Source organism: Anser anser (genome assembly GCF_964211835.1).
Source record: "Anser anser genome assembly, chromosome: Z".
Taxonomy (NCBI): Eukaryota; Metazoa; Chordata; class Aves; order Anseriformes; family Anatidae; genus Anser; species Anser anser.
This window is the reverse complement of record NC_139723.1, coordinates 6,556,337-6,570,533: the sequence shown is the minus strand read 5'-3', so window position 1 is coordinate 6,570,533 and position 14,197 is coordinate 6,556,337.

Genomic DNA, 14,197 nt, shown 5'->3' with positions numbered 1-14,197 from the left:
AGTTCTGAAGGGCAGAGGAGTCCAGGAAGGCTGGGCACTCCTCAAAAAGGAAATCTTAATGGCTCAGGAACTGTCTGTCCCCACGTGCCAAAAGACAAGCCGGCATGGAAGAATGGCCTGGCTGAACAGAGAGTTGTGGCGTGAGCTTAGGAGAAAAAAGAGGGTTTATAATCTTTAAAAAGAGGGCGGGCCGCTCTGGAGGACTATAAGGATGTTGCGAGGCTGTGCAGGGACAAAATAAGAAAGGTCAAAGCTCATCTGGAGCTCAATCTGGCTACTGCCGTTAAAGATAACAAAAAATGTTTTTATAAATACATTAACAGGAAAAGGAGGACTAAGGAGAATCTCCATCCTTTACTGGGTGCGGGGGGAAACTTAGTTGCAAGAGATGAGGAAAAGGCTGAGGTGCTTAATGCTTTCTTTGCCTCAGTCTTTAGCAGAAAAAACAGTTGTTCCCTGGATACCTGGTACCCTGAGCTGGTGGAAGGGGATGGGGAGCAGAATGTGGCCCTCATAATCCATGAGGAAATGGTTGGCGACCTGCTACAGCACTTGGATGTACGCAAGTCAATGGGGCTGGACGGGATCCACCCGAGGGTACTGAGAGAACTGGCAGAGGAGCTGGCCAAGACGCTTTCCATCATTTATCAGCAGTCCTGGCTATCAGAGGAGGTCCCAGTTGACTGGAAGCTAGCGAACATGAAGCCCATCTACAAGAAGGGCCAGAAGGTAGACCCGGGAAACTATAGGCCTGGTAGTTTGACTTCAGTGCCAGGGAAGCTCATGGAGAAGATTATCTTGAGTGTCACCACGCGGCACTTGCAGAGCAACCAGTCGATCAGGCCCAGTCAGCATGGGTTTATGAAAGGCAGGTCCTGCTTGACGAACCTGATCTCCTTCTATGACAAAGTGAAGCGCTTAGCAGATAAAGGAAAGGCTGTGGATGTGGTCTATCTTGACTTCAGTAAGGCTTTTGACACCATTTCACACAACATTCTCCTCAAGAAACTGGCTGCTATTGGCTTGGACTAGTGTACGCTTCGTTGGGTTTAAGAACTGGCTAGATAGCTGGGCCCAAAGAGTTGTGGTGAATAGAGTCAAATCCAGTTGGAGGCCGGTCACTAGTGGAGTCCCCCAGGACACAGTATTATGGCCAGTTCTCTTTAATATCTTTATTGATGATCTGGATGAGGGGATTGAGTGCACCCTCAGTAAGTTTGCAGACAACACCAAGTTAGGTGCGTGTGTCGATCTGCTCGAGGGTAGGAAGGCTCTGCAGGAGGATCTGGATAGGCTGGACTGATGGGCTGAGGCCAGCTGTATGAAGTTCAACAAGGCCAAGTGCTGGGCCCTGCACCTGGTGCACAACAAACCCGAGCAGCGCTACAGGCTGGGAGATGAGTGGTTGGAAAGCTGCCTGGCAGGGAAGGGCCTGGGAGTATTGGTTGATAGTCAGCTGAATATGAGACAGCAGTGTGCTCAGGTGGCCAAGAAGGCCAACAGCATCCTGGCTTGTATAAGAAGCCGTGTGGCCAGCAGGTCTAGGGAGGTGATTGTCCCCCTGTACTCGGCTCTGGTGAGGCCGCACCTCGAGTACTGTGTTCAGTTTTGGGCCCCTCGCTACAAGAAGGACATGGAGGTGCTCGAGGGAGTCCAGAGAAGGGCAACGAAGCTGGTGAGGGGTCTGGAGAACAAGTCTTATGAGGAGCGGCTGAGGGAGCTGGGGTTGTTCAGCCTGGAGAAGAGGAGGCTCAGGGGCAACCTTATCGCTCTCTACAGGTACCTTAAAGGAGGCTGTAGCGAGGTGGGAGTTGGTCTATTCTCCCACGTGCCTGGTGACAGGACGAAGGGGGAATGGGCTTAAGTTGCTCCAGGGGAGGTTTAGGTCGGGTATTAGGAGGAACGTCTTTACTGAAAGGGTTGTTTGGCATTGGGATGGGCTGCCCAGGGAAGTGGTTGAGTCACCATCCCTGGAGGTCTTTCAAAGACGTTTAGATGCTGAGCTTAGTGATATGGTTTAGTGGAGGACTTGTTAGTGTTAGGTCAGAGGCTGGAGTAGGTGATCATGGAGGTCTCTTCCAACCTAGTTCTGGTTCTGTGATTCAGTAATTCTCACCAGAGAAAATCCTGTGCTTACAATGTCAAAGGGGGAGTACAATTGAGACAGAACATATGTGTATATATATATGTATTTATGTATAGAAGTCTTTAAAGTAGATGGGTAGGATTTGGAATCCCATGGAAAATGTAAGAGAACATGAAAACACTGTACAATGGGATGTTCTTTCTCAGATTATTCCAGTTTGAATTTAACTATAGGTTAAACAGGTGTAGTGGGTTTATATGGCAAGGTGTTGGTAGCAGGGGCCTGCAGGGGTGGCTTCTGTGAGAAGAATCCAGCAGCTGCCTCATGTTAGAGAAGAGACAGTTTCAGCCGGCTCCAAAGTGACCTGCTGATGGCCAGATCCAAGACAATAAGCGATTTAGTTTGAGCCTCTCTGAAAGCAGATTGAAGAAAGGGGAAAAAAAAAAATGCTGCACAACAGCACCTTAGAGGGTGAGGAGAGAGAACCAGCCCTGCAGCCCCCAGGTGAGTGCAGCAGGAGGACAGGAGGTGCTCCAGGCACACAGCAGCAGTTCCCCTGCGGCCTGTGGAGAGGCCCCTGGTGGAGCAGGCTGTCCCCCTGCAGCCCACGGGTCCCACACGGAGCAGATCTCCACGCTGCAGCCCGTGGAGGAGCCCCCGGTGGAGCAGGTGGATGTGGCCTGGAGGAGGCTGCGGCCCATGGAGAGCCCCCGCAGGAGCAGGCCCCGGGCCGGAGCTGCAGCCCGTGGAGAGGAGCCCACGCAGGAGCTGGGGGTCTGGGGGGAGCTGCCGCCCGTGGGGGACCCGTGCTGGAGCAGTTTGCTCCTGGGGGATGGATGGACCCCGTGGTATGGAGCCATGTGGGAGCAGTTCCTGAAGAGCTGCTGCCTGTGGACAGCTCCCGCAGGCTCAGTTCAGGAAGGACGGCATCCCGTGGGAGGGACCCCACGTGGAGCAGGGTTAGAGAGTGACTGTGAAGAAGTGGCGGAGATGAAGCGTCAGGGTCTGACAGCAGCCCCCATTTCCCGTTCCCCTGTGCCATTCAGGGGGAGAGGATAGAGGATGGTGGATGGGGTGAAGGTGGTTTTAGTTTGCTTTTCATTTCTCACAGTTTTAGTCTGCTAGTAACAGGCAATAAACAACATTAATCTCCCTACGCAGTCTGTTTTGCCTATGACAATAATTGGTGGGTGATCTTCCTGGCCTTACCTTAACCCTTGAGCCTTTTCCATTGTATTTTCTCACTTCCCCTTGAGGAGCAGAGTGAGAGAGAGGTTGTGGTAGAGCCCTGCTGTCCAGCTGAGTAAAACAACCACAGTAGGAATTGTGATGTCTGTAGCAGGAATCAGGGAAAACAAACAAACAAACAAATAAATAAATAAATAACTAGATAGATAGATAGATAAAAATAAAAGAGAGATTATAATGAATACTTAGTTTTGAGACATAACAAATAGTTGTTTTCAGAGTTCTTGTATAGTTTGAGGAACAACATCCATGAATTAAAACTGCTATTTTTTTGTTCTTTATAGTAAAGTATAAAAAATGTTTGCCCAGGTTCACATTTTTTTCCCCCATAGAATAATTAAGGAAAATAGGGGTGGACTTTTCCACTTATCAGAGTGGACATCCCCATAACACGTATAGTTTTCCAAAGGAAGATGTCCAGATGCAGGGGCTACAAAATACCTATGCCAGTCTAAAATAGTAGAGAGTATTTTTCCAAGAAACAGGAAAGTCTAATGGACTTCACTTTCTCTGCTGGCTACCAAAGAAGCAAACCCAATGTACTTGATTTTCTGTTATGCTGAGAATTCACTGACTCCTGTGAGGTTCATTCTGTTTTATTTAAACAGGCTGAAATCACAGCTCAAATTACATATTAACATAACTGAGGATAGTCTTAATTGTACAATACTTGTAAAAAATTAAAAATACAGCCCTCACAAACCCAGGCTTATCAGTTCCATAAGAATATGTACACATACAATATTACAGTTTAGATCATAAAATACAGGATAGGATTTAAGAGTGCTCAGTTTAAATTTGAAACTGGATGAAAAATAATACATATTTATTGTTATAATTTTATTTACTCATGTTGATGTTAAGAAGAAATAAAGTAATTCCCTCATTTATTGGATTATTTTACCTAGAACACTGAAATTGCGATTATTTGGAAAAGTGATGTAGTTCTTTGACGCTTCAAGGGCATAGTACAAAACAATTTCAGAAATTTTTGCAGAATATTATCCTTAAATATATTTCCAGCTTTTCTTGCCAATGCAGCATCTACTCTCCTATTCTTGCTGGTTCCTAAATAAGAGACTTTCTCTTTTTGTTTTATCATATTAAACTATCTATACCAGTATATGCCTTAAAAGGACTTTCACCCTCTTATCCAACCAGTGACATTGCATTATATAATCACTCAATACTAATATCCCTCCTAAAGAAAGGAAATATATAATACAATAAAAATACATGAGTATGCTGAGTCAAGAAAAAACTTCCTGTTATAGAAAAGCAATCTATGGTACATTCTTACTTGATATTTTTTTCTGAAAGAACTATATAATTTTCTTACAGTGTGTGGTCAGAGTGTGGCATTTCATTCCTATTGCTCCCCCCCCCCCCCCCTTTTTTTTTTTTGAGGGAATTCTAATTATCTGCAATAAAAATAAATTATATGACTCCTGAAAAGATAAATAAAAAAACATCCTGGTAAATAAAGTCACATCTTCTTCATAACTTTCTGTAAGTGAGATTTGAAATAAGGGAAAAGTTCTGGTTAGAGAGTGATAGTTTAGATAATAGTCTTTTTCCTTGAGGTCACTTATTAGACTTTAATTTATAATTGACTTACTAAAGGTTCTACTGATTATGAAGTAGAATTTTTAGGGACTTTTTTATAGTTATGACTTTAAGATAGTCAGATAAAATTGTCAGACCCCAGAAAAAGACAGAATACTGGATATTTCCTTGCACATGGAAGCATCTTTCTGAGCATTTGTTTCTAAATAGTACTACATTTCTCTTTCCCAGATTATGACTCTTTTTATTTGTGGAGATTTATCAGAGTTAATTTCTGGCAGAACAAGCGCTGAGCAGGCAATATACATTTATAGTGCAATGTTCTGAAAGGAGAAACAGATCCTAAAGGAATGTATTCGTGTACAGCATATATTCTTATTTCTCTGAGAAATATATTATCTGGTACTACAGTTCTACTAAGCAAAATGTCTTCATTCAAACCCCTTTGAAGTGAAACAAATTCACACATTCATCATTTATTTTGGACTTCTGAATGTATAAAACCTAAAATATTTTTTGAAGAGTCTTAAAAGGAAACCATTAGCCAACATAATGTTCTTATTAACCTATATGGGAATTAATTCTTTCTTTAATTTGGAGATAATATATAGCGTTGATACCACGTGCAGTTATAGTTTCACATTTTCCTTACAAGCCACTACTTAGTTTCTTCAGAATCTTGACAAACTTTGATTCTTTGAGCAGGATTTTTTTTTTTTTTAATTTTGCTAATTATCTTGTTTATTTTACTCTCTATTTTTTCACAGGCACATTTCCTAATTGTTCCATGTTGATTGTGGTGTGTATGGATACAGTCATCTAGTGTTGAAATTCTGAGACAGATCTGATGATCGTCATTCTACTTCAGTTGCTTCATCTCCAAATTTTTGAATTCCTAGTAACAATTTTTGATACGCTTGTTTCTCTTGTAACAATGAACTATTTATTGGATTTGACATCTAGGAAAAGAAGTTTGTTACTACAAAATTTACACTGGATATATGTATTTTATCTTGCACATTTAAGCTTTACCACTTCTTCCACAACATTTACACACAGAGAGGCAGTCAGAAAGACAGTAAATAATGAATCACAGTCTAAATTGTAGAATAACTGGCATTGAAAATGTGAAAGGATATCACAATAAAAGGTTTTGAGTGTTTCTGATGATCTGTCTATATTTGTATACATAAGGTTCTATATACTTATGTAACACACAATGACACCACACACTTTTAATGTGCTCATATTAATAATAGTGAAATTAATCAGTCCAAAATCATATCTGTACCTTTATATGTCATTTGATGTCAAGTGTTTTTATGTGTTTGTCTCTGCCTTTAGTGCTGAACTATGTATGTCTACAGTAACAATATAGGCACTCATCCCAAGCTACTTACAAGTACACTGGAACTATCAGAATTTCTCTGTGACTGAGTAGTTGGACAGCCGTTTTGAGAAATACTTATGCTGCTTTTTAAAATTATTAAGTGCCAGAAACTAAAAGCATGAACATTAACGTGATCCACTGTAGGATTAAAATTTCTATATGGAAAATATATATATCATTCTTATATAGAGTCTGAAAGATTTCCTAACATGTCAACTAATAGTATAATGGTATGCACTAAAAGAAGAATGAAGCATAGATTTATTTTATTTTATTTTATTTCTTACAATGACAATTACAATAAATGAAAATAGACAGTAATCATACATAGGATTATTTATTGTTTCCTATCTAAATGCATAGATATTAACATGTGAAATTTGGTTTTGTCCATTGCTTATTCTCCTCTGAATCAGGAATTCTGTATTATAAAGTAGACTTCCCTGTACTGGCCACTGTGTTATAGCTGTCCTCTGCTCTTGTGAGTGGATTATAGAATTATCTCTTTTATCAAACACAAGAACTGTTATGTTAGAGCAGATTAACAATTCCAGTGTGAAAATAAATGTGTCTCACAGGACCACATGTCAGTTATTAAGTCACCATTTTCCATTTCATTATCATGTTCTTCCTCTAAACATACTAGCTCAGAAGATTTGGAAGCTGTTTTTCTGAGACATAGATTATTTTTAATTCTCTAAACAAATGTACAGGGTTTTACTTACAACATTATAAGTGATGTTTGGGGTATATTTTCCCTAAATATTTTTATTATCTATTAAAGAAAACATTTCTTTCTCATCTCTTGCATGCATATGACAATTGTAAAATCGTGAAGTCATAGAATCATAGAATAGTTTGGGTTGGAAGGGACCTCAAAGATCATCTAGATCCAAACTCCTAGTCACAGGCAGAGACACCTCCCACTAGATCAGGTAGTTCTGGGCCTCATCCAGCCTGATCTTAAACACCTCCAGGGATGGGGCATCCATAACCTCTCTGAGCAACCTGTTCCAGTGCCTCACCACCCGCTGAGTAAAGAATTTCCTCCTAGCTTCTAATCTAAATCTCCCCTCCTTTAGTTTAAAACCATTCCCCTTTGTCTTGTCATTATCTGACTGAGCAAAAAGTTCTTCTCCATCTTTTTTATAAGCCCCCTTTAAATATTGAAAAGCTGCAATAAGGTTACCCCAGAGCCTTCTCTTCTTCAGGCTGAACAGCCCCAGCTCCCCCAGCCTTTCTTCATATGAGAGGTGCTCCAGCTCTCTGATCAACTTTGTGGCCCTCCTCTGGATGTGCTCTAACAGGTCCACATCCTTCTTGTGCTGGGGCCTCCAGACTGGGATGCAGTAGTCCAAGTGGGGTCTCACAAGGGTTGAGTAGAGGGGGACAATCACCTCCCTTGACCTCCTGCCCACACTTCCATTGATGCAGCCCAGGATGCAGTTGGCCTTTTGGGCTGCAGCACGGAAGGCCAGCTCATGTCAAGCTTTTCAAGTCCTTCCCCAAGTCCTTCTCTGCTGGGCTGCTCTCCATGAGTTCTTCTCCCAGTCTGTACTCATGCCTGGCATTGTCCCAACCCAGGTGCAGCACTTTGCACTTTGATTTATTGAACCTCATTAGGTTCACATGGGCCCACTTCTCCAGCTTGCCCAGGTCCCTTTGGATGGCTTCCTTTTCTTGTATCAACCGCACCACTCAGCTTGGTGTTGTCTGCAAACTTGCTGAGGCTGCACTCGATCCCACTGTCTATGTCACTGATAAAGATATTAAATGATACCCGTCCCAGGACAGGCCCCTGAGGGACAATGTTCGTCACTGGCCTCCACTTGGACATAAAACCATTGACCAGCACTCTCTGGGTATGACCTTCAAGCCAACTCCTTATCCACTGAATGGTCCAACCATCAAATCCACATCTCTCCAATTTGGAGACAAGGATGTCATGTGGGACCACGTCAAAGGCCTTGCAGAAGTCTATGTAGATGACATTGATAAGTCTTCCTTTGTCAACTGATGCAGTCACTCCATGGTAGAAGGCCACCAGATTAGTCATGCAAGATTTGCCCTTGGTGAAGCCATGCTGGCTGTCTCATATCACCTCTTTGTCTTGTATGTGCCTTGACATTGCTTCCAGGAGGATCTGTTCCATGATCTTCCAAGGCACAGAAGTGGGGCTCACTGGTCTGTAATTCCACAGGTCCTCCTTTCTACCATTAAAAAAAAAAAAAAAAAAAAAAAAAAAAGGGAGTGATGTTCCCTTTTTCCAGTCACCAGGGACTTTGCCTGACTGCCAGGACTTTTCAAATATGATGGAGAGAGGCTTGGAGACTACATCAACCAACTCCTTCAGGACTCTGGGATGCATGGGCCCCATAGGCTCGTACCTGTTCTGTTTCATCAGGTGGTCTTGAACCTGATCTTCACTTACAGTAAGTGGGACTTTGCTCCGGCAACTTCCATTTATAGGTTCAGCAAAATGAAAGACTTGGGAATCCTGACTGTCACTGAAGACCAAAGCAAAGAAGTAGCTGAGTACCTCAGCCTTCTCTGTGTTTGTCTTTACCAGTTCTCTGTCTTCATTTGTCAGAGTTGGTAAACTCTCCTTAGTCTTTCTTTTGCAGCCATTGTACCTACAGAACCTCTTCTTATTCTTTGCATCCCTTGCCAAGCTCAGTTCCATTCGTGCCTTGGATTTACTTATTCCTTCCCTGCACATTCAGATTGTACTCCTCTGTATTCCTCTTCCCAGGCCTCATGTCCCTGCTTCAACTGCCTGTGCATTTCCTTTTTGTGCCTCAGTTTGACCAGCAGGTCCTTGCTCAGCCATCCTGGTTTTCTGCCCTCCCTGTCCACTTTTTTTATGCAGGGGAACAAAGAGTTCTTGCGCTCTAAGGAAAACATCCTCAAAGAGTCTTCAGCTCTGCTCAGCTCCTTTGTCCCTAAGGAAAGTGTTCCAGGGGATCTCATCTACTAGGTCTTTAGATAGCTTGAAGTTTGCTTGGAAGATCAGGTTCCTGACTTTGTGCTTTGCCAGGCCCGTATCCATTGAGATCACAAACTCAACCAGGGCAGGGCATGTTCACTGCAACCCAGACCACCTCCAGTCTTGACCTCTTCATTGAGTTCATTCGCGTTGGTGAGCACCAGGTCCAGTAACACTTCTCCTCTGGTTGCTTCATCTAATACCTGGACCAGAAAGTTATACTCAACACACTCTAGGAATCTCCTGGATTGCTTACAGCCTGCTGTGTAGTTTTCCGAGGGGACATCTGGGTGGTTGAAGTCCCCCATTAGGATGAGGGCATGTGAGCACGATGCTTCTTGTAATTGAAGCAACAATGCCTCATCCACAGGCTTCCCTTGATCGGCAGCCTGTAGTAGGCCCTGACCACAAGGTATCCTTTCTTGGTGTGGTCCTTAACTCTCACCCACAAGCTCTTAACCTGTCCATGCCTGTTTCTCAGAGGCAACTCTTCACAATGAATCCCTTCCCTAATATAGCAGGCAACGTCCCCTCCCTTCCTTCCCTGTATATCCTTTCTGAAGAGTTTGTAGCCTTCTATTCTAATGCTCCCATTATGTGATCCATCCCACAACGTTTTCATGATAGCAATCAGGTTATATTTGTCTAACTGCACGATGGTTTCCAATTCTACTTGCTTGCGAACAATGTTAACATAGGTTCAGTCATCTCTGAAGGGTATGTAGTGTTGCATCTAAACACAGTCCCTTTGAATGTGACAGTTCTTAGCATGCCTTGTCAATAAAGATTGTGTCTTTAGTAGTTGTTTGATCTAATTATTTATTTGTGATTTCCGTTTCCGTATCCTGTATTTTAAGAAAATGCCAAAGGCAATAAATTCCAACAAAGGCTTTGGTTGAGGTACAAGCTGAACACATCAAAAGATTTGCAATACCTCTATTAAATATATACTGGCATATGTGACCTTGGGAATAATTGTATTGAACTAAACCTCTACTGAAGGAGAACAAAACTTTAACTTTTTACTTGCTGTGTTTGCTGGAAGATTGGCAGATCTGAGACATTACAATTTTTTTAAGATCTGCATGAATCACAATTCATAGTTAATATAAATTTCTGTAGCCAACGACTTATTACTCTATCAGCAGAACCGATCTCTGCTAAATAGGTATGTATGTTCACATCTAACCATCTAACTGCTATTACTTTCTTCATTAAAAGTCCTTAACTGGATTTTTCTGTTTTATTTCTGTTTTCTTTTATTGATGGTTATTTATTTATTTGTTTGTTTGTTTTTACTGCTTTTCTATGCTACAGAATCAAAGATGAATACTTGCAAAACAGAACTTATGGAATTACTGAAGAGAATCCTGGTATTTTCGAAACAAAAACATGCTAATTACCACTGATGGTCAGCAATGCTGCAAGTGAAGCACCCAAACCCTCGGCCTTCCCAGGCCCTGGGGTAGATGGGGGTGTCTGTGCGACCTCCCAGTGCTCAGACATGCAGGGAGTGACACTGACCCCAGGAGGGAGTCTTGTGGGGATGATGGCTGGGCCTAGAGCTGCGCTCAGGGAGTGTTGGGAGGGAGCTGGGGCTGTTTATTCCTATGCTACTTAGAAGAGAGTCTGAGAACATTCCTCCCCAACATTATTTATTCCCTGCCTCCCCACTACTTAATTTTGTGACTGATGCTGAAGACTATCTGTGCCTCTAATATACTCTAATATACTTTTATCTAATACATCTCATTGATTTGTGAACATTTACAGTTTTCTTGGGGATGCTGTTGTAAACACCCTGCTCTGCCACAGGCGAGACCCCTTGCAGCTGCACAGGGAGGGTTTCTGCTCTGGCTTGCAGCAGAGCCTGGGAAAGGCTGGGAAGCATCACTGCAGCTGCCTGCCTGTGCCTGCCCACATCCCCACATGCCTCTGCCTTCAGCCCGTGCTGCAGCCCAGCACTCAAAGGTGGCTGAGCTGTTAGCAGGTATGGGTGTGAAGTGCAGTGCCTGGGCTGGATTTTTTGCTCATGTCTATTAAAGCAGCAGAAGAAAAGAAAGAGTGAAGGAATGAGAAGCCACTCTCAATCCTGATGTAGAGCTTCATACATGGGACTTGGGACTTTGAGAAGTTCTATTATAACTGAAGATTTTAGTCTATTTATTATCAGAGCTTTGGACACAACAATTTTCTCACTACAAAAGCAAAGAGCATGCCTGTAGTTCTCCCTTGTCTCCTGACCTTGCTTCCTCTCCCTCTCCCAAGGGAGAGCCCTTGTGTCACACCTTCCAGTGTCAAAGGCAGTGTCAAAGGCAAACCCTTCTCAGCTTTCTGGGAAGGTCATTAACACTGAAGTGAACATGATCTGAAAATACGACCTGTAGCATGGATCTGACTGATTTGAAAACAGAGATCCAGAGTTCTTTTACATGCAGAGGAAAAATAGAGAAAGTGAGTAATTCCATTCTCTTGTATTGATAGCAAAGGCTGGATAAAGATACTGAGTGCACCTCACTATATTGGTAAGATATAAGATTTTGGCTCTGGTGCTGGCAACCTGTTTTTTATGCTGAGATCATAATCCTTGTTATGTATTACAGGACAGTATTTGGCAGACTGTCTGATACAAGACACTTAGAAGCACATATGTGCTCCACTTCACTGAAAGAAGGACACTCTGGACCCAAAAGTCAAATGTTCAGAAGAATCTTCAGAAAAGATTATTTAAAAAAAAAATTAAAAAGGAAAGAAAAAAAAAAAAAAAGAAGACTGCTTCTACCACTTGGGGCAACGGGGCAATGAAGATGGTAAAGAATCTAGAGGGGAAGACGTGTGAGGAGCCGCTGAAGTCTCTTGTGTTGTTCAGCCTGGAGAAGAGGAGACTGAGGGGAGACCTCATTGCAGTCTACAACTTCCTCAGAAGGGGGAGTGGAGAGGCAGTTACTGGGCTCTTCTCTCTGGTAACCGACGAAAGGACCCAAAGAATGGCTAGAAGCTGCAACAGGGAAGGTTCAGATTGGAAATCAGGAAAAGGTTCTTCGCTGAGAGGGTGGTTGAGCACTGGAACCGGCTTCCCAGAAAAGCGGTCATGGCACCAAACCTGCCAGAGTTCAAGAAGCGTTTGGACAATGCTCTCAGACACATGGTCTCATTTTTTGGGTGGTCCTTCGGAGACCCAGAAGCTGGACTCAGTGATCATTGTGGGTCCCTTCCAACTCGGATATTCTATGTATGGTTCATTGAAAAGATTGACAAAATGGCCCCAGATGAAGCCATGTAATAAAGTCCAAGGGAGACAATGTCCCTCAGATAAGGGAGTCTCCTTATGTATTTTTATTATTATCATTAGGATAAATGCATATATCAACATTAAAACTAATTAAGTAAAGGCATGAATCGAGCAATTCATGAATGACAAAGCTGGGTAATTACCTATTTATTCACCTGTCCATTTATGTTTATTTCCAGGGGTCCATATAACATGGGTCAGCTGTAGCTGGATAGAAACACCCATTGACACCTTTTCTGAGAAAACATTCTTCCTTTATACCTAGTGCAGAGACAAATTTATTTTAAACTGTTTAGCTCTTTCAAAAAACATGAATAAAACAGGTTAGTAATAAACTGTCAAGTAAATGTCAGATTCATATATCGTGATTTGCATTCCTCTAAATATATAAAATATACATTTGCTAGTTGAGGTAACTTGTTCTTTTGCCATGCAATAGATAAATCCAGGACATGTAATTTGAGTAGTGTGAGTTTGTTATATCACCTAAAAGTGTGTGAAGAATTCTTTTATAGAGGGGATGGGAAGCAGAGATGATTCTGTGTTTTGGTTACAGGGTTATATTGGCTTTGTTTGCTTTGATCTGTGCACCTTAAAAACAAGTTTTCCATCTGGCAGTCAATTTTTTGGACACATATGTAAAATAGAATGCAATATGAATTCCAATTAACCTCAAAAGAAAAAAAAAAAAAAAAGGAAAACAAAAGAAAAAGGAGAAATGGTCATCAAGGAGAAGAAGGGGCTTTTCATTTCATCAGAGACATTTTAGGAGTTTCTGAGCTAGAATATCTTTTGTCTTTTAAACTCCCTCTGAAAAGGGACACAAATGGGAAACATTTTCCATTAAATTATTTGAGAGCTACAAGAAACAACTAATTAAGCAACATTAATGTAAGCCTTTTTTTTTTCTTTTTTTTTTTTTTTTCCCCACTTGACAGATACCTTGTGTCTGGTGGAATTTTTTCTCTTTTTAGATCAGTAACGTTTCATCATATTAATCTTTGTGAGTTATATTTTAATGATGAAGTCATTCAAAGCAGAACCTTGCAAAATCAGAGGTATATATCTGCATTAATGACAATACTCTATTCAGTTTGGAATTCAAACCTAAAGAAAAGAAAACTAAGACTTCAGTCTGTTTTAGACTTACTTATTGAGAGCTAACAGCCACAGAAGGGCTTAGACATCAAAGTGTTGCCTAACTGTCCTTGTAGGCATCTGAGTAAAACACATAAATCTTCACATCTGCAGTCAGCTACCAGTTAACCAAGATACTTCTCTGAATTAGTGATCACACAATTTTCCACTGCTATAATTCCTAAGATCACTAAATGTGTGCTTTGGTTATGCTCAGAAGTGCCCAGGTTGTAAAAGCTGCTAGTGTGGCTATAAGTATCCACAATATTCGAATTACTTTTATTACTTCTGTTGTATGGCCTTAATATGGAGTTTCTTGTAATACAATTTCCATAAGTGTTCTCACATTAAGAGGAGAAGGAGCTGCTCATGTTCATTTTCATTTTACAGCTATAGTGGGAAAAGTTAGTTCTGTTTTGTAAATACATTACGTGGAGTAAAGTCATGTGAAACCATTACCTGTTTTCAGTAGTAACCAGTCACGTACAAGAA